The sequence below is a fragment of the Adiantum capillus-veneris genome, chromosome 23 (genome assembly GCF_014529385.1).
Source record: "Adiantum capillus-veneris isolate H3 chromosome 23, ASM1452938v2, whole genome shotgun sequence".
Lineage (NCBI taxonomy): Eukaryota > Viridiplantae > Streptophyta > Polypodiopsida > Polypodiales > Pteridaceae > Adiantum > Adiantum capillus-veneris.
The window spans coordinates 4,594,263-4,619,236 of NC_140953.1; positions in this window are offsets into that span (position 1 = coordinate 4,594,263).

Below are 24,974 nucleotides of genomic sequence, written 5' to 3' on the forward strand. Positions count from 1 at the left end.
CCAGGAAGAAGAGAGAGAAATTGAGAGTGTGCATTAAAGTGGAAAGTAAGAGTGAGAGAGATAGAGAGTTTGCATTCAAACTGAAGGGGAGAGAGTGGCTCACCGTTAAACGGTGAGAGGTACTCTCTTGCTTCTGCTTATTTTTTCTTGTTGATTTTGGGTACCACCACGAAGGCAGACACCAAAGCTAGGACTTCCGCCAAACCTCGAAAGCGACGGCGCGACAATATCAAAGTGAATATTTCCTGTCTCTAGCTATTTGCACGCCTCACTCACTTTTGCTTTCATATAGCCACTCGTAGCAAACTTCCGTTAAAGTTTGTAAAATATCAAAACTAGTCTTTCTTGGTGGGCCTTGCTATATAACATCTATCTATACTACAGATAAAGGGGGAGGGAACCCCCCCCCCCCCCCTGCCACGCGTCAGTGCCTACTTAATCCGACGCCCTCGCGGAAGTGGCGTCTGAGCCAAACTGAGACAGCGGGAAAGCAAAGCGCAAGGCTCGATGTGCGCAGGTGGGGAGAGAGAGAGAGAGAGAGAGAGAGAGAGAGAGAGAGAGAGAGAGAGAGAGAGAGAGAGAGAGAGAGAGAGAGAGAGAGAGAGAGAGAGAGAGAGAGAGAGAGAGAGAGAGAGAGAGAGAGAGAGAGAGAGAGAGAGAGAGAGAGAGAGAGAGAGAGAGAGAGAGAGAGAGAGAGAGGTGGCGAAGCCGCCAACCACACTAGTAATATATAATAAGACATATATCAATTGACATTTATCATCTAGAGCTAAAGGGAATAAGAGAATGACTAATTGGCATTCCAATTACAATCGAATCCAGCTTATTGAACTTAGGGTCTAGGAGCCACTATTGAAAGACATTTATGTTACCCTCGTTCGTCTTCATTTCAACTTTTGTAATGTCAGTTTGATTGTACAACTTATTCAAGGCAAGGTTGTTATAGTGTTGGATGTGTGATCTATGAGTATAGATTATCGTAGTAGAGTTGTTGATGTAGTCATGCACATGCAATTCATCTATAATACATGCACCCAAGTTACAATTTATCTCATCTACAACTGGTTTTCTTTCACAAATAATGGTCAAGAACTGAAGAAATTCAGGGTTTGTTGTGTGTCTTATATAGCATGACATCTTGTACAATGCTGCATGTAGCCAGTGGACCGAGCTTGTGATATGGCATGTGTTACAAATCTCTTGTGCGTGACTACAAAAACTGGGGTAGTTGGGCAAGATCATCGAGTAAAAGAACACATTTTTTGTTGAAGGGATTTGCGGATTTGCCAATGTATTGCTTGTTACGTTTACATTTTGTCTTTTGATAAGGTCAAAAGTCATTTGGGTTAACATGGATAGCTTGTCTATAATTTTAATATCTGCCTATTTTACGTCTAAATAGCGCTCATCGGTCTCATAAATAGAGAGGGGATACTGTTGATTCGTGGTTGGTATCTTGAACTCGTAATAGACTATAGATGCAATGTTGCTAGGTCTTGTTGCTGCCGCTATGATAGCAAAGTGCCCAGCAATAATACAGAAGCGAGGGCAATAAGAGTGTCTTTCATTTTTATGTCGACCTCGTAAATCACTATATATGTGAGGTATGATGCTGTGTAGGAGGGACATATTTCTAGATTGTGAGTAAAGATATCAAATTGCATGCTCCAATCTTTATACAATGCAGTAATTTTGTACCATGACCTAGCATATGGGGGTGAAAGCATGTTAACCTGTCATGATTTTTCATGTCCCGGATAATGCTAACTAGCACAATTTTGACATATGATAACTAGTACAATAACTTGAGCTACATCTCCAAGATCTATGACATATGATATATCAATAGAAAGCACTTGAAACAAGGAATCCAAATGTACAACGTCCGACAAATTTTGATATTATTTGTAAAAAATTTACCGGACGCCCAAATTTTTGAAGATGTGCTAACTTGAAATTGCTAACTAGCACAAAAAGCGCCACAGGTTAACATGCTTTCACCCATGGAGGATAAGCTAGTTTCAAGTTGACTGCAGTTTTCTCCCTAGCTTATTAACGATTGGATTGTAATCTTCTAGGTCTTGAGAACTTCAAATTGATACCTAGTACGGGAGAAACAAGGATGTATATAATATGGAATCAATTATTTAGACACCTAGTATGGTATCAATTATTTAGAGGTAAAGTAATATGCACAAAGTGAATTCATTATTGCGATACACCACATGCATTCACTACTTGTGTATTCACTATTGTAATACATCACATGCATTGGCTAGCAGCGGTATGCAAAGAATATTGTGTGTAACTAACATGTGTAGATGTTGATCGACATCGAGTGTATAGTTCTAAAAACGAGATCCAAATAAATCGAAGCAAAGAAAATAACGCAAAAAATTCTAAAAGAAGCAAATAGATAAAGCATGAATGAAATGCAACAACAAATGAGGTTCTTTACTGACCTGCAATGTTGTACTGATGCTTTTTGATTGTCCAATCAACAGGCCAATATTTGAGTCAAGCTACAAAAAGCAATGTGAATAGTTAAACATATCATCATGCAATGAAACGTCACAAGCTGAAAGTACAAAGTATATAGTGTAGGTCATACAGAGGTGTCATACAAAAGTATGGTGAAGAGCTGGCATTGTGGTCTCTCCAAAAAATTTATAAGAAACGGAAGCCGTGCCCTCCCCCATAGCGTTTATGTGTTGCACCAAGCAAATGCATGTGCATGGGAAACTGAATGCAGATAATGGACCTTCCAGTGTTGTCGAGTTGGAGTTGCACTTGTGTAATTGGAACGTTCATTGTTGTGAATATATGCCCTCCCTGCCATACACAAAACATGCAAATGTAACTTTATGTTCTGTGTTCCCTAATCAGTATTACCTTTTGTGTGTGTGTGTGTGTGTGTGTGTGTATGTGCTGTAAGCTACTTTGGTCATCAATCATGCCTTCTTGCCTCCTTGCTAGCTTACTTGAGTTATGTATTTTGCTTCCTAACTACACATGATAATGGGCATCTTGAGGTCGGCATCCCTATATCGGAGGGCACTATATTCAGTCCGCTCGTCAATAATCCAAACAAGCATCTAGTGAACTACTATTACGTGACGCTCATGGGCATTAGTACGGGTGGCGGTCCACTCGATATCATTCACCAATGCCTTTCCCTCGACATTGAGCTATCTGCCACTAATCCCCTCACACTCTCTGCTAAAAGTGCAAGTAGCTAACCATCATAAGCTTCAGTGTGATCAATCGTGCTAAGCTTTTCTGCCCTCATTGTCCGCTTCGATGATTACTCTCGCCATGGATTGATCGCAAGAAATATTTGATCTTTGAGAGTGCTCATCATGTCGGAAAGCATCCGAAGTACCCTCCATCTTGATGATTTGCAATATATAACAAGCTTTGAAAGGGCTCGGGTACTCCTTTCCAGTCCTTCCCAGCTTGCTGCTTGCACGTACAAACATTGAAAAAAAGAATTGGTGTGAAACTTGAGAATTAGGCATGGGGAACTGCTGCAATATATCATTTCCATGAACATTGAAGCATGGTCGAGGGCACAAGGTTTTTGAATCTGCATGAGCTATAGTTGGAGCGGCATAATGTTGGCCACAACTAGTTGCACTTGTAGAAACGAGCCGAGTATGGTAGTTGAAGTTGAACATACTGTTCAGCTGGCCACTAGGTCTTGTTGCACACAAAGCTACTAAGATCGCTACGTGGGGAAAGATGCAAGTAGGCTAATAGTTAGGTATTCAGGCTTCACTGCAAAAGAAGGTTGATTCCACGAAGTGAATAAAATTAAAAAATCATTCTGTGTTGCTGAATTGCTCTTAGCAGCAGTTCGATCTGGAGTTCAAAGGTTCCAAGCATCTCTGAGCTTTGTTTGAAGGTTTGTCTCTGTACACTCTTTGCGAGAGAGAGAGAGAGAGAGAGAGAGAGAGAGAGAGAGAGAGAGAGAGAGAGAGAGAGAGAGAGAGAGAGAGAGAGAGAGAGAGAGAGAGAGAGAGAGAGAGAGAGAGAGAGAGAGAGAGAGAGTTGTTAATGCTTGGAGTGATCGTCTCTTGGGTGTGGGGAATGAAGAGCAGTCAATGCATCAGGAAGATAATGTGGGATTTATTGTTGTCAATCGAATGAGCCTTTGTTATGAGATGCATTTTGAGGTATTTGTGGGTTTGGATGATTGGAACAAAGTATGGTACGACATGGAATGTGCCAACCTTGGAGAAGATTCATATCATGCTTGGGATTTAGGTGCGTGGTGGCATGTTGGCACGAAAAAGGATGCTTTTCCTTTGATAGGGGTGGACTACTTGAGCATGTAGTTAGTTCTATGCGGATGGATAAGTTTCCCTATGATCTTGGAGGAATTTTGGGGTCACTTTTGCATTTTTATGTCACTATTTGATGCAAGTGTTGAGCATAAATTCTCAACTCTCTCTCTCTCTCTCGGTTAGGTCATGGGAAGCTTGATGATGAGTTTGTTGAGCTATATATAGAGACACTATATATAGCTCATATATATAGTGTCTCTATATATAGCTCAACAGAGTTCTCCAAGGCGGGGCTTGTCATGGTTGAGAGGACAGGGGATCTATTGAGGGAAAAGGACCATGGGACCTCTCTCTCTCTCTCTCTCTCTCTCTCTCTCTCTCTCTCTGACGCTGGAATGGCCGCTTGCATGGGGGAGGCGGGCGGCTTTGACCTACGTGAAACCGGGCTGTGTTAAGCTTGCCAAGTTTTCCATGGGCCAAGGAGAGGAGTTTGCCATAGCCACTGTGTGGTTATTTTTTTCCATGGGACGGCCCTATTTTGGGGCACCCTACCCCATAAGGATCATACCCATAGCCAAAGTTGCACCATTGTTTGACAAGATGGTGCCCACCTTTGGCAAACAAGCTTTGTGATAGGATTGAAGCACGCATACACCATCGACGGGGCACAAGCTGTAGGAAATTGCAGAAGTTAAGGGACATAGTCCACAATTTTGGTAAGGAATAATGGGAAAGTTCCAAACAAGTACAATTGAAGTCGGGAAAGCTCCAAAGAATCAAGGCTCATGGAAAGGCTTATCACCAACGAGGCTCAGAAAGGGGATGCATGCATGGATTTCGTGTCTATCATTGAAGGGAAATTATCTATATCAATGTACAGATGTTGAACCTCTTTTATATGCAACAAAAATTGTAATAATTTGATCAAGATCCGACAATCTTATGGCTAGTCTTGGTCAGTACCAGTTTCTCACAATCGAGGTGATCCACAAGAGATGCTTAATTGCATTCGTAATTCTCCTTATTTCGCCATCAGGGCAAGACATTTTTGACAAGGATGCAGCATGCGGCAAATTGCAGCAACACCTTTGCAATTGTAGAATTTTCATGCATATGATGCATATCACAGTTACTAGTTCAAGGACTGCTTCAGATCCGATGGAGATGGCAATATAGTCATTTTCGATGGTTGGTAAGGACAATAACTTGAAATTTATGTTTCTCAATCATTTCAATTTTGCAAATTTTTTGCATTAATCAACACAAGCTTCGAGACCATTGCTTATGGTGGAAGGGGAGCTTGTTCCAAGGGATGTTTGTTAAGGATAAATGTCTGCAAAGTGTAAGTATGATTGACACTAAGTGCAAACAAGGTTGTTTAGCAGTGCATGCATGTACAGGCAAGGCATGTGGCTTGAATGATAAACCTGTGACTGTATGGTCAAAGTACTCGGCATGGCCGATCACTACTTATTCTTTCACGATGTTGGCAAGCAATGCTAGGAGAGACCTCCTAGGCACGTTGTCCGCCATCGACGCACTCAACCAAGATTATGATCCTCCAATAGAGGAGCATGGCTCTGTACCTTACAATGGCATAGATGTTCTTCGTGACAATATGGCTACAATAAAGCATGTTACGCCATTGTAAATCGGCAACAATATGTGTTAGCTATGAGCACCAGAATTGCATGAATTCTTATGTGAAGCATGGCTTCCCTTTTTCCATTTGGCATAGCGGTTTCCAAAGTTGGGAATATGCTAATAGCATACTATCTTAGAGAAACTTGTCCAGATGTCTTTAGGTTTTTAAATCACACGAGGGCGTATCTCCCTCACTCAAGTAGCAAATATGGCTATGAGCCAGGTTCAAGCGATTTTTTATTTCAAAAACCTTAAAAAACCTCGCCATAGCACGACAACTAGGTTAGACAATTTCAAGTTTTCTTGTTTTAATACATTTTAACTTTTAAGTTGGAAAAAATTGACTATTGTACACAACAAAGTGCTTTAAAAAAATTTATGAGAAGCAAGGCTTCTACCCAGTACCCAGATTCTGTCGCCGCTGACTTCAACTCAACAACATTGGCACACAGTTCTGGGCATACGACAACATGCGGTAATAAGCTCACAATTTACGTCCGACAATGGCAAATTGTGATGTATCCCTGCTTGATTGTGCATGCCACTTCTCGTCTCGACTCAATCCGTCGACGATCGTCGTGCATGCCATGCCAATGAGATTGACATAATTCCATCTCATTACTATGCACGCTTCCGCTATAACACTAACTAGTCTGTCAAGGACAAGGTAAGTGACTGATATCTTAAAACATTTTTTATGTTTATTCATAGGCAATGTGCCGTATTAAAGTCACCCTAATACAGTCACTCTCACATTCAAGGTAGATGGGTCAAGAAGTGACTTGTGTTCCATCTCTCTACAAGAGAGTTGTACCAACGCATTGTTGTACGCTTATAGGACAAGCCATTCCATGACACATACATGGTCTGCACTGAAGCATATGCCAGGGGCATACAACACATTAAAATAAGGGGTTTTCCTCAACCAAGCACTTATTCTCTCTCCGATTCCAAATCCTCTACAGGAATGATGAAATTCGGGTTTTAGTAAAATCTTTTTATGCCAATATGGTAACGAGAAGGGCTAAGAGCCATCTATTGCCACCTATTTTGGAGTGGCTAAGAGCCATCAATTGAGTACCCATCGATTATAATGGACAAGAAAGACTCTTGCCATTAGTGAATTTTTGGGAATTATTTTAGCACTACACACTTTACATGTCACAGTCAAGTTGATTTTTTGAATGTCTTAAACTTGTAAAGGGCTTATCTCTACCAAGCTGTATAGATAAGTCCACCATTTCAAACAGCATGAGTGTTCATAAAAACCCAAGATTATGGATTTTTGAGTGTGAAAAAGATCTAGTTGTGAATACAATTCCAATTTCAATGGAGCTCCTATTAGCACTAAGGGTGCCTATATGAGTACAGTTTGGGGTAAGACCCATCTCGTGATAACTAAATTACTTAGTACGTGTTGATGGTCAATTCTTGGAACCTTCACACTTGCATTTTCAAGGAAGAAGTCTCCAGACTACCAAGGGGTAGTGAAAACTTTTCCACTTCCAAAGGAAAATGTAATGCCAAGGGCAAACCCAAGGGGGGTCTTGAACATAGGCCAAGGGTCGGCTGATAATTGAATAGTTTTCATGCAACATTCAACCAAGGGGTTTGACAATGTTGTTTTTTACCAAGGGGTGTGGATTGCAACGACAACACCCAAGTTTACATGTGCAATCCTACTTGCCTTTCACTACTTTCAATTAGTGTTCCTAGGCCTTTTTAGGCGGGAAATTTGGACAGATGGTTCTCACTACAAATAAGGGAACACTTACGTTCACCTTCCAGGTACGCATTTGATTTAATATTATGTTTTCTTTTCCAAGTAGAATACATCAACTTCTATGTTTTCATCCATTTTTTCTCTTCCACAAGATGACAAGGTCAGATAAGAGCCAAGAATTTGGGATGTCGTGTCCAAAATAATGCTTTCATTAATAAGCAGTTATAAACCCACTTGTGTGGTTTTATTTGGCACATGTTGTCACATGGGATGCAACATGGTCTAGGAACTCAAGGAGTTTGATTTAGCCAGTGTGGAGCAAGGCTAATGAGGGTCGCTCTCACTCCCATTGTAGAGTGTTTGCAGTTACCTCTATGCACAAGTACATCTTGTACTTAAAGGATGTTCTTTTTTTCAGACACCCTTACATGCGACATACTCCACATGTGGAGAATATGAGTCTCTGGGACTGACACTGACGCCCACTATTTCACGTATGTGTCACGACAAAGTCCATAGGTGCTGGTCAAATCCATTTTAAAGACCATTTTCAACACGTTGTATCAGGAACAATTTTAGTGGCCAGAAATTGTTGGATACTCAGAATGACTTGTTAAGCGCACAAGTGCTTCTCAACAACATTAATGGACGGTTGTTTATTCATATAGCAAGGCTATGAGTTGTTCATGAAAAGGCTTTATTGTTTGTACTTAGAAGTGATTAATGTTTCACCTTTGTTATGGTTTGAACTGTTTAGCACGGCTTGCAAATGATTGCAATAGAAAGTATTTAGTTTCCTTTCAGAACTATTTACATTCCTCTTTAATGTGTGCTAGGAGCACCACATTCTCCATCAGTATTAGCAAGGATGATCATGGATATACACGTTCGGGTCAGTGTTTTACTAAATGCATGCACACTAAGTGTTATGGGCCCTAGTGTTTAGCAAAGGCTGATTTGGAGCGGTATGCATATTCATCACATTATGCTATGAAGCATTTTGCACTCTATGTGCTATCTCTATGCGATTATGTTTGGATCTACCAATCACCAATAGAGGTCATGGCTAGGTTTGTTGGGTGCTTGTGGATCTTTCAAGTTAACCAAGATGGTTATTCAGGACATTGTTATTTTCTTAGCAATGTTGTACGGCATTGTGATATCTGCTTACCAGTCATTTGGAATACTGTATATAAACCATGGGGAATCCCACAAACCTCACTAATGTCAGTATCCAATGGGATAGGCACATTACAATGGTTATGCTATTGTCAGTTTCCACGGGGATAGGCATATTACAAAGCATAATCTTGTGCTAAAGGATATGAAAAGTGCATACATTAGCACCAAACAATCCAATTAATAAGCATGTATTGCTCTAGTTGGAGTTTAAATTAAAGCAAGTTTGCGACTAGGTTTAGTCTCTTCTAGTATAATTCAGGTTCTCAACCTTAACCATGTGGTTGTTTACTGATACAAGAAGATAACAAGTCAAGGACTTAAACTTAGCTGATGAGTCACGTCAGCAAGTTACTTTTATGGAAAGTAAGAAGAGGTATTCTTTAGATATGGGTGAAAGCATATTAACATGTCGCGCTTTTTGTGCTAGTTAGCAGTTTCAAGTTAGCACATCTTCGAAAAGTTGGGCGTCCGGTAAATTTTTTACAAATAATATCAAAATTTGTCGGAGGTTGTACATTTGGATTCCTTGTTTCAAGTGCTTTCTATTGATATATCATATGTCATAGATCTTGGAGATGTAGCTCAAGTTATTGTACTAGTTAGCATATGTCAAAATTGTGCTCGTTAGCATTGTCTGGGACATGAAAAAGCATGACATGTTAACATGCTTTCACCCATATCTCTTAGTTGTGATAATTAGTTTATCATGCTTGTGTGAGTTCTAAATAGAATTTATATGTTATGTTGAATATGGATCAATTACACAAGACGGTTGCAAAGGGACAACAATGTTGAAAATCAAGATACTCTTCTTGGTTTCATTGAACCTCCTACTAAACCGTGTTTTGGTCATTTAGATAGCTAGATCCGGAAAGGATTCCTCTGCCAAAAACATTAGTGTTCTTCAGAAGATGTTTTTCACTTTTGTTTTCGAAAACAAAAACTATTCTCCAAGGGGGAAGTAATGTCAGGCCAAGGGCTAGAGGGCACGGCCTACTGACCTAGGGGGTTAGGGACCTAGGCCAAGGGCGGGACTAAAGGTGTGGACGTGGTGGGGTCCATTTAGAGAAAAGGGCCATGGGTCCTCCTAAAAAAGATTGGTTGGGAGGAGGATCCAGGATCTAGTCTCCCCTCAGCCTTTCACAAGTGGCATTTTATTCAAATCCTTGAACAAGGACACTTTAGGGTCCCTCTTTGGTATCAAATAAGTGTTTAGGTAACTCACGTAAAGAATAATGTAAATGCAAAGGTCACAAGTATATGCTCGTTAACAATGTTCATAGAAGGGCTTTTCAATAAACATAAACCTCTCTAACAATTATTGTAAGACCTCTCCATCTATGTGAGGTGCACAACTAAAAGTATGATGGCTAAAAGACACCCTAAGCTTTTGCTCATAAGCCCGTGTGTGTGTGTGTGCGCGTGCACCAAGTTCATGAATCCATCAAGTCACACCTTTGGTGTTCTTATTAAGTGTAAGGAGGCCACACACATGCACTTTCTTCTAGTCTCTTGTTTTTGTGACAATGCACTTATATATGTTTTTACTCTCAAGGTAGATTTGTGGCCCTCATAGTTTGGAACGATTGATTTCATAAAGCAAAGAGTAGTCTCTTTGCTTTATGATAGAAATTGACATTAAAGAGTACAAGCAATTGACATTACACAAGGAGTTTCCATGGATCTATTTTCTATATAGAAAGTTGGCACCTGGGTAGGATTTTCCTAGGTTGCCCTTCCTTTGACTTTTCTCCATACCGAGAGAATTGGTTTCTCCAGGTACCAAACTCCAAAGGGCGGGAATTATCTCTCTCTCTCTCTCTCTCTCACTAATTTTTCTTGACGTCTCTCTACCCTATCCCATACTTGCCCTAGGTTCTGTACTTGCAATTGCTTCATTCTTGCTGCAATGGCATTCTTGTAAGACAGGTGCTCTTCCTCCTTCATGGCAGTCCTCAGTTGCATCCTCCTCCTTCGCGTCATTTTTTTGCTTTGGGTGCACAAGATGAAAAACAAAGTTTTGTTTGTATCTATGAACTTTGATAAATCTATGATCTGCGTTAGAATTGGTTATGACATTAGATTTGCAAGAATGTATGCATTATGTGGTTTTTTGTAGATCAAAGAGAACCAATTGGGCTAATAGGTGAAGATTAAATGAAGGGTTGGGTTTCTACTTATAAAGGTAGAGCTTGATGTGCTGAGTAAACTGGTCTAGACGGCTCATCAAATGGAGCCCTAGTGAGAAAGCTATGGTAGTTTAAAGCTAGAAGTGGCTACAGATCTGAGACGAGAAGGGTAGATGGGCGGAGGTGGTCAAGGGTGGTTTGAAGTGACCGATGCATAGGGATTGAATTATGGATCCTATCGGTCCTTTTAGATCAACAATCAGAGTCTCAGAGGCCAAGTCGCAAAGCTTTGAAGTTTTGACACGGGTCGGTTTTGAGCCGGTTTGATCACTTTGGGAAGCGTGCCATCAGATGTTTCTGGAGCTCAACAAGATTTACAAGGTAGTGGACACCAAATGGGACAAGCTAAAAGTTTTTTTATTGGGACTTTTCAGAACCTTGGAGGCAGAGCGCTCTAGGCTTGCCACGTGGCATGCAGTTAAACCCACATATGGGTACGTTGATAAGAGAGAAGGGGTATTTGTATGAGGGCGTGGACCCATTATGAGCATCAAAGAGCTCATGGGAGCTTGCAGTGTGGTAGTGATGGTGGCCGGCCCAAGTGGGAACTACACAGGCGGGGGCGGGGGCTCGTCGGGCGCACGGTGGCATTCAGGTGCAAAAATGGACGGCTTTGGTGGCACACTGGCCATTGGTGGTGCTTAGGACATTGATGACATGACATTGTGTTATTGGACGGGTCCTGCAACCCTGTTGGGCACCCAATTGCTTGAAGACAAAACCCTCCCCACACTAGCGAGTCGCTAGTGCCCTAGGGAGGGGCTTATGTGAGAAGGAAGGTGGCACCCTGGCACCTAGTGAACATGTCAGAGAGAGAAGCCAGGCGGCCAAGCCAAGAGAACAAAGCCTAGGGGAGGTTTCACACAAAGTAAGAGAAAGAATGGAAAGTGGCTGATGTGGCAAGGCCATGTGATAGATACTCAGAGTGGTAGGCCGATTGTAAGATGTGCATGCAAAATACTAAAATAAACTCACGATGGGCTTCACGGATAGGGAAGCAACCATTCTTCCTTTTTGTTTTTTGTCCTAAGCAACCCCTATAAAAGGCCGTTCTCATGCATTAACGGGGTTCTTCTTTTTTTTTGGCTTCCTTCTTCTTTAACCATTTTTGGAGGTTCTTGGGAGGGGCTTTTGGAGAACAAACGAAAGTAGAAGGCAAAGTTGTCTCTTGAGAGTAGTTGGAGAAGACAAGGGAAGGGCGGGAAAAGTATTGAGAGCACAAAACAACTGGATGGCGATACAATTTGGGGGAGTTTTTTGGGCCAAGGGTTACAGTTCGAAGGGCATATCGAAGCGGGCATATGCAATAGAATTGTAAAAGAGCAATTGGAAAACTTGAAGCTGTATCTATTGCCAGTTGAATCCGATGTGGTAGGGCCATCAAACTTATGTATGGACAGAAGCCTATTATGCCTCTTGAGGAGGCTGTGACTACATGGAGCATATTGCCAGGGGATTTAGAAATGAGTAGAGAAGATTTTCTTGCTTCAAGGATTCTATAGCTAGAGCGGAGAAACGAAGATATAGAAGCTGCAAAGGAGAAATTAAGGAGTGATCATTTGAAAAATAAGGAGGCTTTTGACAAACGGCATAGGCTAAGTCCATGTTCTATTCAAGAAGGGGATTGGGTTCTTGTTTATGATAGAAGTTTGGACAACCAATACACAGCTATGTGGGAGATCGTTAAGTGGTTGTTTGGCCCGTATGTAGTTAAACATGCTTTTGCTAATGCTACCTACAAATTATGTGAGATGGATGGTACGGAGTTGAAATTTCCAGTTGAAGGTAAGCGTGTCAAGATATATAAAGGGAGAAATGAAGAGCTATAAATTGCAAACAAAGACTTCAATGTGGACGAAGATAAGGATTTAGATGATGAAGATGTGATTTCTGACGAAGATGTTGGTTTGGATAACCTCTAGAGATTGTCACATACTAGAGGATGTGCATGTTTAGAGGGGATGGATGTTGTGCTGTTTTTGCATGCACAAGATGAAAAATAAAGTTTTGTTTGTATCTATGAGCTTTGACAAATCTATGATCTGTGTTAGAACTATTTATGGCATTAGATTAACAGGAATGTATGCATTATGTGGTTTTGTGTAGACCAAAATGAGCCAGTTGAACTGACATGCGAAGATTAAATGAAGGGTTAGTTTTCTACTTATAAAGGTAGAGCTTGATGTGCTTAGTAAACTGGTCCAAACGGCTCATCAAATGGATCATCAAATAGACCCGCCAAGAAACCTATGTCCTGTCACAAGGGCTTACTGCCCACCAGCAAGAACTATCCACAGACCTGGCTTTCAGTCATAGGAGACCTCACATGTGCCAAAATTCAAATCAATACAGTTCGCATACATTGATGCACATTGTGCTTCTTGCTCAACTAGGCACAAAGCCAGCGCATGAGAGATAGAGGGGCTGCACACTTAGACTGCTTACTCCCTGCCTTATCCATACATGCTAGTGTATGCAGCATGTTGTGCAGCCTCGCAGCCAGTCTATAGGTGCATTGGAGAGAGTCTATACAGCCCACTATGGCCGCCTTGCAACCGCCTGTCTTGCTTGGCCGCTGCGCGCTGCTGCTGGCCTCCTGAGAGCCACCACCCAGGTTACCCACACTTGGCTTCTCGTACACCGATATACAACACTTGTGGGCTTCCTTTTCGTCACCACCTTGGGCTGACCATGCTACTTGATTGTCTAGAGGATGAATGCACAATACCTTAGCCTTATCCACACATGTGGGGGGGTCCCACACAAGCTATCCACGAGCAAAGATCGGGTCACACCGCCGTACCAGCACACTCAAGGCAGCGGGTTGCGTGCGGGAGGGAAGGGGGATACCTTCTACTGCTACAGATCCGCCCTCCTACCTCTCCAATCTCCTCCAAAAATCTCCCAATCCACCTTTTGGGATGCGATTCTCAAGACCCTTCTTCTCCTCCGCCAAGCTCAAGCTCCCATGGTTGAGCTGCGAGCTCTGTGCCTGCACAAGCTCTCTGTTTGAGCTCACTCCACCATAGCCAAAGCTCCAGGCACCTACTATGCCGTCATATCTTGCTCTGATACCAGTTTTTGGGATCGAGGGAGCACACAAGCAAGAGAGAGGGAGAGAGAAGCACACAGAACACACAAAGTGGGTGGGGAGACTAAGAAGTTGCAACTCCCCCTATACAATGTACTCACTATAAGTATAGGGATTAGTGGGTGAGCACCCGTGACTTGGGCGGTCGGTCAAGGCACATCGGCCTTAGCCCCAACATATCATACTTGTAGCTTTGGTTCGCAAAGCCCTCCCTTCAACTGTTTCTTCAAATCTTTCGTGGCAAGCACAATGTATCTCATTTTCCATAATCCTATGGGCATTGTAATCAAATCGACTACCCATTTGAAATGCATGCATAATGGATACCTTGGATGTAATCCATCTCTATGCTTTACATTTGAGTATATTTGACATACAGTATAAGTTTCAACAAAGTGCTCCGCATCTTACACATACCCTTCCACCAATATTGTTCTTGATTTTAGCAAAAGTGTCCCAAATTCCCCTGTGTCTTGCCCATAGTGACTCATGAAATTCTTTAAGTACTTGAAGTTGTGTTACCTTATCACAAATAACTCACTGAGGGGTTCTTCTCCACTTCTTTGGATGCCTCCATAGAAACCCATCCCGTAAGAAATACCCATAAGCCTTCTTTTGAATACATTTAAACTCTTGTTTGGTCCACTCCTCTTGCTTCTTTATTTTGTACTTAAATATTTTCCAATCAACAACCATTCACCTTCATACTTGTCCTCGGCAAAAGATTGTAATGCAAAAATCGTGTTTTTACATTCTAAATGCAGTTTTGAAGAGGTAAAGAACCGCAATCCCACATCTTCAGCTTCAGAAATCATAGTCTCTTCATCTTGAAACCTTGCCCTAAATAGCATGTCAGCTACTGGATTATCCTTCCCTGCAATATGACGAAACTCAATATCTAATGACTTACTATATGCTATCCAATGTAGCATGGCTATGTCTGGTGTAGGACAACTTTATCCAAGCAATGGTAAGCAATCTGTCTTTACTATTATAGAAGCACCGATAGAGTACTCTTTGTCACACCTTAGGGCAATTTCTACACCCCAAAGTTTCCTTTTAACCTACGAATATGCTGTTTGCCGAGCACTTAACACTTTAGCACCATATCTGATAGCATACCTTTGTCCCTGATCGTCATCTTGTCCAATATCCCACCCAATACCTGTAGGACTTGTGTCAACGTCACAATAATTGGCTTTCCAATTTTGTAGTTTTCTTTCCTTAATGTAGGAGCCTCTTGTAACGTCTTCTTCAATTTACGCACAGCTTTTGAGTGTTCTTCTTTCCAAACAAATTTCTACCCCTTCCTAAGCAACTGGATAAAACCTCTTCAACATGTGAAAAGTGGGGTAACCATATCAAGTAGAAAACACATGCACCTAAAAAACTTAGCATTTGAATTCCATGTCTCCTTCATCCTTTGAATAGCCTCCACTTTGATGGGGCTTGGTCTTCTACTAGATGGTCGACATAACTGTCCCACAATCAAAACTTCTTTGACACCAAACATACACTTTTGGCCTGAGAGTGTAAGGTTCACCTCTTCAAACCTGGATAATATCTTGTCACAGTCAACAATATGGTTATCCAAAAACTTTATGCACCTCCTCTGATCTTTGAGTTCATCTTTTTCACCCTCTTCACACCCTTTTATTGGCATGTCATCAATAAAAGGCATGGTGATCTGAGGAATGAAATCTTGTACTTTGTTCATCCCGTTCATCGTGTGGGAAACTGAATTAGTTGCACCCTGTGGCAATGCACACATTCTTACTAATCCCAAAGGAGTATGCATGGTTGTCAGATCCCTACTTTCTACAGCCAGTTGAAATTGATCATAACCTGAATAGAAATCTCCCATAGAATAGATGGCTCTCTCAACAAAAGCCTCCACAAATTCATCAACCACTAGACCTGTACCTACATTTTTGATAGTTACCTTGTTCACTGGATGCATATCCTGTATAAACCTCAATGTACCATTCTTCTTGGGAACCCACCTGCTAGAGTGTGATGAGACACAGGAGCACAACAACTACATAACAGAAATTTCAAGTATACAGAGTAGATGTAGGAAATCAGATATCTGTATTGATGTAAATTCACGTGTATAAGAAGAGGGTATCTCGTATCAAACCTCCCGACCACCCTCAAGCTATCTCACTTTCAATCTTGTGTACATTTCTCAATCTCAATTGCACTCTCACTCTCACTCTCACTCTCAATCACACTCTCACTCTCATTCACAATCACAATCTCAAGGCGTCATCACAATAGGACAGCGCGTCGCATGCACATGCAACCCGCTTTTTCCCTTTCCCAAAAATAGCTCTGATATTAGTGAAAGTGCAATGGTAATGCCTGTGCTATCTTATAGCCTTTCCCTAGTGTACACACTGTCCGGTTGTGTTGGTGGCCTTGCGGCAACATAAGACCCATGTCCTTAAAATACTATACTTGAGAAATTTAAATTGTGTTTAATCAAATTATAACTTGTTCAAATTTTCTTCTCCATTCATTATCAAGATTTAAGGTTTGTGTGTTTAATTTAGGTATGGATGATGATCAATTTCTTTCTCCTTGTCACCCCAGCAAAGGAGGTGGTACAAGGAGTGTCATCGTTTTGGAGCACCGTCGCATCGTTCCACTCCTTCAGCATCTCCCTCTATTTCAGAGCATTCACCGCGCTCCGAGAGTTCCGTGTCAGCTAGACAATCAACACACTCTTCTAGGAACCGACGCTCTAGTGGTGGCGGTGGCGGTTGTTGTGAAGATGTTGTCGCTGATGCCTCGACACCGCCTCCTATTCGACAAGGCTCATTATTGTCCCCTTCTTTGCCTGCCCCAAAACCAGCCACGACATCGCTATCTACTCCAGGTTTTACGCGGCTATTGGCCGTTACTGGCTACACACCACTCACTACTCCTTCGAGAGTTATCCTAGTCGACACTCCTCGCTTTGGGGATCAGACTACAGTGGAGACACCTTTCATCCGTATCCCCATCAAGCCACTCAAGACCCCTATCGAGACACCCAGGTTCACATGTCACAGGTGAGAGGGCTTACTGTACTCGATAGACATCAGTGGCGGCATCATCTTGGATGATGAAGGCAAGAAGGTGATCTCAAAACCCCTATCGAGACACCCAGGTTCACATGTCACAGGTGAGAGGGCTTACTGTACTCGATCGACATCAGTGGCGGCATCATCTTGGATGATGAAGGCAAGAAGGTGATCTCACGCATGCACGGCCTTTGCTCTTATGTGTTTTGACACTACATACTAAAAACTTGGAGTGAAGTGCCAAATGAATTAAAAGACAAAGTCATCAATATGCTACATGACAAGTTTCCCGTGTCAAGTCGAGATGAGTGTTTCAATGAAGACCCGATGAAGGTGCGGATGCGCGAATACTACAAACACAAGCATTTTGAAGTGCAAAAAGCAATAAAGCAAGGGTGGAGCAGGCCAGATTGGCTGGCCAAAGAAGATTGTAAGAATGGGAAGCGAGCAGCACGCGAGAATCTTGACAAGTGGAAGCAACAAAACGAGGCATCCAAAGCACGAGTAGAGGCAGGGAGCTCACACCACTTGGGGAGCGGTGGGTGGGCATCATTTCAGGCCGATTTTGTAAGTGTTTTTTCATTGCCCTTTAGGTTAGGTAGTTATGTCTATTTGTACTTTTAAATTCTAACATAATGTATTCTTTGTATGTTTTGAGCAGTGGTCGATGACAAGATGTGACCCCACAGCATACGAGCACGAATATGCAGGCAGAAAGGGCTTAAATGCCTTGATTGACATTCTCAGTTCCCGCGTCGGCATGGTTATTATTTCACTTTACTTTCTTATATTTGTTAGATTTTAATGATAAGCTAGGAAAATAGATTGTTTTGTAATTATATATTTATACTTACAAAAAGTCTTATTGTTTTTTCTACAAAATCTGACAAATACGTTGCTTGGACGCAATGAGACGTCGAATTTAGACGACGTCACTCTACCCGTAGCCAGATAGCACTAGTTTTCTTTTGTCATAGCATGTATAATGAGATGACGTGTGTACGTCTTTTTTGTAACTATTGGTCAACGATGTATTTGCTCAATAATGAGAATTGTGTTTTAACTATTACATTTTGATCAAAGCTAAACAATAAAGTGATTTTGTCTATGATGTGTATAATTTTGTCATTGTATTACTTTTTTCAATTCACTTTCGTCGAAATACTTTTGTTAGTTTTGCATCTTTATTCTACAAACGATACTATGCATGATGGAGGTGATGGTTATATTGTCTTGTGAGTGAGTACCATGGGTCTATACCTTGCACTTTCTTTCAAGGATGAATCTGGGCTTATCCTGGATTCATCTAGGTAAAATTTATTCTGGAAACAATGTTCAATATGGTTGATGGGTGAATGCCCTGCCACCCAAAAATTTTAATTCTCGAGCGTCTATATAGGCATCTTTATATAAGGTTCTGCAACATCGCTATGTTTGTCGCTACATAAGGACTGTTGACATCGCTATATGCGTCACTATAGTCGTCTCTATTTAGAGACGCATATCACGACGCATACAGAGATGCTCATAGTGAAATTCCCGTTGCGATGCTTTTAGTGACAGTGGTATAAGCGACACTGGGGGGTAAAAACGCCCATTGTATTTTCGTCACTACAGCCGTCACAAGTGCACATAACCTCTTGTAGTGGCAGTCCCCCCCCCCCCCCCCCAATCTCATTGTCACTGTCTTTCTCTAATTCATACTTTTGTGTACAGTCATGGATTACTGAAAAGGATGATTTCCTTCGGCGTCGAACAAGAGAGTATTGTGGAAGGGATGCAACACACTAGGAAAATACGTTGCGAGACTCTGTGAGGCACCCATACTAGTCTTTCACAATGGAATGTCTCAAGAGGGAAGTACTGCACGTTCTCCTTCAAGATGCTCTCATGCTTCCTAGGTGGACCAATGCTACCACAAAATGCAGACAAAGTTATCCTCGTCGACAAAGTCTTTCGAATTGAATGTTTTGGATACTATCCGGGGTACAATGTTGGCCATGCAGCTTATTATTACACATACACATTAATGGCACTCACTTTAGGGAAACAAAACCCAAATGAACTCTTGGATTATGGCAACCATTTAATGATCCGATACAAGGGAATGTGCCAAAAGATATCCACTATCCGTCATCAAGTTGAGAGACTTCCAACTTGTACAAGATCTATCAAATCATTAGGCATCTCTTGTACATGCTGTGACCTAAAATCAAATTCTCTTGATCCACCTATGGTTAGCATATTGCATTGTCTCTCTCTAATATCTCTGGCCTTTAGGAGCACTGGAGTTTTTGAATGCCTCTACTCGTTTCCTTTTCTTTTGTTGCAAATGCATAATTGCTTGCATTGTTGTTGAACATTCCAATACATGTTTTTGCTGCAGCAAGCCGATGAAGGATTCTACAATAAAATCACTAAAAAAACTCTTTCAAACTATTTGCCTTATCTCAAGAGCCACCATGTTGTGTGTGTCTGAAATATGCATTCATGGCCATGTAATGAGACTTTTCCAAGCCTTGAGTGTTCCATATGCATGAAGTATGGTAAGTGAATAAAAATGATGTGTTGCAAATAAAACATGGTGTGAGGAATTTCAAACATCCTTCCAGTCCTTTTCATGTAAAAGGATGTTTTAACAATTACCATGTAATGAGTAATCTGAGTTTCAGTCCATGCTGTCTTAAATGCTTTCTTTAGTAGCTAAAGGTTCTCCTTAAACTTGTTTAGATCATTTTATCACACATTTGAAATAGAACATCAATAAAATGCCACACTTCACCCCTGGCATTGCAAACTATGTAATCTGAGTTTCAGTCCATGCTGTCTTAAATGCTTTCTTTAGTAGGCTGAAGGGTCTCCTTAAACTTGTTTAGATCATTTTGTCACACGTCTGAAATAGAACATCGATAAAACACCACACTTCACCCTTGGCATTGCAAACTATGTGTTCTTGGTCCTTCACTACCATATGCAAATTTGTCCATTGCTAAAACTCAATTTTGCTAACATGCGTGGAAAGATATTTCATGCTTGGTTAGCTTCTTATCTTTCACGCCTGTTGGTGTAGATAAAAAACGGAGTGCTTTGACCCCACCAACATACGGTTTGCAAGGCACATCTTTAGCATTGGTTGACCGTTTCTCGTCCCGCTAGATTTTCACATTGCCCCCGTGGAGATCCATCTCTGACAAAACCAGTTCAAGCGCCTCTATTGCGATCTTCTATTCTTTTGAGTTGTTGATTTCTAAGAAAACCCAATGTGTAGATACACGAACGTCTCCACAATTCTGCATTTGTACAACTGTGGACATTGACAAGTGGAATATCGAGAAGTGGATGGAAATTAGGATCCTTGTTGCGGGGAGTAGGAGCCTTTCTCCACCATTTTGGGTCCATCATCTTTGCACGCTCCATGCAATAGAAGCATGGATACTATACCATAGCACCCATTCCACAATTATACATACACTTCAATGTTTTAAGGTCACCTGCAAGATGCCATTGGACTTGAAAGTCTCCCCAACCATTTACAATGAGCACCTTTTCTTGATTCATTTGTTTATCAATAATATCAGGGATAGGGGTTTAATGGAACACCCAATATAAAATGTCATGGTCTTCTTTCTTTACCTTCAAGGTTAAATCCTTATGAGATGTGAAACTAAATCTAAAAGTAAATCACAAGGGGGATCACCAAAGCTGAAGAGAAGATGGAAATGGAATACCTAAAAAGCACCAAGCCACCATATGTTTTTTTCTAATTGAATATTGGAGTATGAACGATCATCAGCGGGGCATTTTGAATGAGCCCTATTCATCAATGTTATTGTGTCTCGTTCTAGCTTCTTGTCTTTGAGAATCTCACACTAATCTAGCTTCAAAACAAAATACAAAACGCCACCAAGGTCCATGAATATATTGTTGTACTCATTGTAGGTTACAGTTGTTCCTTGAGATCTATAAATACCATCAATATGAAATGGATACTAATGAAGTCTAGCTATGCAAGGTTGAGTTGGATACTTGCTGTTGTTGGTAGAAATTTAGACTTTATTCCACTCTTCACAAAAATGGAGGAGATAGAGTGATGAATAGCTAAGTATCCTCTCTTAGTCACACCAAGGGAGTCAAGTGTGCCCTGTATTTCATTGGTAGACACTATAGTCTTTGTAATAAAATGGTCAACAATGAGTCAACAACATGCCGCTACAAAACCTTATACTTTTTGTCATGGATTATATCCTTTTCAAGACCACTTGTTATCAATGGCTTCAACTACTTTCCTACATTGGCCTTTGGATCTATGTTTTCTTTGTCTCGATATATACTATGTCTACATAGAAAACATAACAAACATAACAAACATAAGAGAAAACTATGTATAGGTAAAATAAACTATAAGGTTCACAATCTTGAACTCAATGCTGCTTGGATTCTTTTCTTGAGACTGCTAGAGCCAACCTTCAAGGTTTCAAGATTCCATAAGCTTGTATCTTTCCTTTGTAAGTTCCACTCTTTTTCTTGCAAGACCTGTATTTCTTGGGTGCACTACAAAAGGGTTTTTAGTTCCTCACAATGAAAATTAGAAATTTGTAGAATCTCATGTGCTTGATGATGAACCATGCTTTTATGAATTTATGATTTCCTAGTTAGATCTTTGCAGTAGCCAAGTAAACCATTATGTCCGTCACCTGTAAAGGTCAATAAGGTAGTGGGATTTGCAAATGCAGGGGAGGCATTGTTCATGGGATTCAAAGGATAAAGTGAGTCATTTGTCCATAAATCTATGTATTTTCCTCCCTCTACTTTGAGTTTTTCTTTCTCGATGGGTGTCACTATTGTGTTTGTTTTACATCGCTTGCATAAAAGCCCATATTTAGGATTCAAATCTATGTGTAGATGATATTTATGTCGTTTTGTGAGGAGGTTTGAGGGGGTGGATGAAGAAGCCATGAATACACAGTTCAAGAAAATCAAGAAACAAAAGGGTAGAATGCCATTAGTCCCTACTACATACATCGTATGGAGAAGAACTTCCCTTCTATATGATGAGGTGCATTCATTATAACTGAAAAGGGACATTCCATCAATCATAACGGTTGTTATGTCTCTGTCGAAAGAATCCACTTCGAAGTACACTTTTTGAATGGTTGATGAGGACACCTTTTCTTTTACTGCACCAATTTTCTAGAGAGAGAAGGCAAAAAATTGTATTTTCTTAGAATGACCTCCAGAATTCCCTAATGAATGAAAGAAAGAATCTTGTAGGTAATGAGTAAGTAGATAGACAAATGTATGGCTATCACGTGGTAGTGTGTAGCCCAAGACTCATGAGAGAATGATCATGGAACATTCATGGAACATACAAGAATAACTACGTGAAGGGTGCATGATCTTGTAGTTTACTCTCAAGCAATCGCGTAACATGCTCCACCACTTGAAAATCTCTCTATACCTTCAAATATACATGGGTAGTGATCCCGAAGACATACTAGCCATACCAGTATGTCGTAGACCTATGTGAAGCACTAGAGTGGTGTAAATCGAACAGGACTTAGAAGTGGTGTTGGAGGAAATGAAAATATATTATGATGTAGGGATCATCTAGCAAGTAGTGGTTCAATAGAAATCAATGGTAGAGAAGTTTTCATGTGTCAAGGTTGCCATATCATGCTAAGGCTAAACTATGCTCATATAAGGAAGTTAGCAAGAATATGAAAGAGGATGCTAAGGCTACCAAGAAAAGGAAGAGGGAATCTCACAAAGTTCCAACGACCACTTTGCAGTATGAACCATTGTACAAATTTGTTGTAGAGACCATCGACCTAAAGAATAATCTTACCTATGTTGTTGAAAGTCAACAAATAGCCAAGGTGAAGAGCCAAAGTGTATTCAAAGCCTCTTGTATGCATGGCAGATTTTGTACTCAGAAACCTATATCTCAGCAGATCCCAATGCAAACAAAGTTTGGGATAAGGTTGCAGGGAATGTGGATGGCACAATGTTAGTAGCAAGCTAACACAGATACCATTTTTCGGAGCTCCCATGTGTAAAAACACTTATTATTTTTTATAAATTGGGAATATTTTAACTCCTATTTTTTGAGTAAACCTTGTAAAAGTTGAGCCGGGGCTACAAGCTTCCAGATTGTATCAACCTGTCATTACCTATCTTTAGTTAGAGCTCCTAGATTATTAGTTTTGAACACCAAAAACCGTGGCTAAGGTATAAAATACAATTTTTGTAAGTTATTTGTAAGTTTTGGATAATGAAATACACAGTGTGAGCTAATGGTGGTCACTTCTCTCCTTCTCTTCTTCTCGCGCTTCCTACTCCCTCTCTAGTTGTCACATTGCAATCACGTTTGTTGCATTGCAACCATAGGTAAGAGATCTACGCATTGACGTTCTTAGGCATTGTTTGGGTGGAAATGAAGTTGCTAATCAAGGCTAAAAAGTTTGCTCACTAGCCCCGAGTACATAGATGTACATAATGCTTTGAGTATTCGGAGTGCTCTTGTAGAATTTATGTATAAAGGCCTGGTTCTGCTTAGTCATTTTCAAGAGTTTCGGGTTGGTCGAACTTCTAGAAGGTGTTTTTTAATTAGTGCTTTTAGTCGTGCTTGATAGCCGATGAATCGGACTCATACATCATGAGTTACATGCATTGGAGGTGGGTGGTACTCTACTTAGAAGGTGGATGCGGATGCATGCGAGGAAAGGCAAGTGGACTGATTTGATGGATTTAATTAGAAAAAGTGTGGCTGAGAATTTCTGGAAATAGCCGAAGTGATAAGCTTCGAGCCGGGCTTTATAGCGTTGCATTCGGTGCTCGGAGTTACCCGCCACGCCTCCACCAAGATTGCTCGGTGTGGGCAGCAAAACAAGAAATTTACTGGCTCAATTGGGGAGGTGGAAGGATGGTGCCAAGTGGCAATGGAATAACCCCACATGGGGGAAGCAAGTGAAAATTGGAGGGTATAAGGGGGGGAGTGGGTACCCCCTGAGGGTGTATCAAAGGAGTTAATGGACCTTCTTGGCCTTGCTTGAGAGGGCTCGTGGACTTTGGGGAGAGGAGGGGGCGCCAAATTTGTGTTACCATTGCTTGGACAGACGCCCTGCCCACTTTTTGGTCCTTGGAAACTGTCCCCCCCCACTTGCCTTGGTCAGAAAGTGACCGACATCCCATTTTTTACCCAAAAAAGGCTCAAAATGGACCAATAAAAAGGTGCCTAAAGGGGGGAATGAAGTCGGCTAAGAGGGGAGAGAAACTCCCTTGGGATAAGAGCCAAAAAGATCCCCCTTTTATAGCGGCATTTCTCTGCACACCTGCAGACACTTTCCAGAGACTTCTTTTTTGGAGCTTTTTCAAAACCTCCGAACTTCAAATGCTTGTAATTTTCTCATTCCTTATTGGAATCAAGAATATGGATGCTCTACAAACATCTACGCGATCCAATCTACACACTCATGTTCTCTAATTATTCTCTTTCCAAGTTTCGTTTCCGCTAGATCTCTTCTTCTCGAAGCTTTACAGGTGTTTAACACAGGTGAATTTGACGGTGCAGCGATTGTTCTTTCTGACGGTGTGATCGGTGCAAGGATATACGGACATTCATTTTCATTGTCATTTGCACTCCACATCGTTTTGGTTCCCCCACTGAGGAGAAATCCTCATGTGCTCCAATTTTTACAAAATTTGTCCACTATGTAGGTAGAGAATGTAAAAGGGATGTGGGTCCTTATGGACAACCGCCTATGTATGTGCTATTTGTGGGCAGTATTTGAG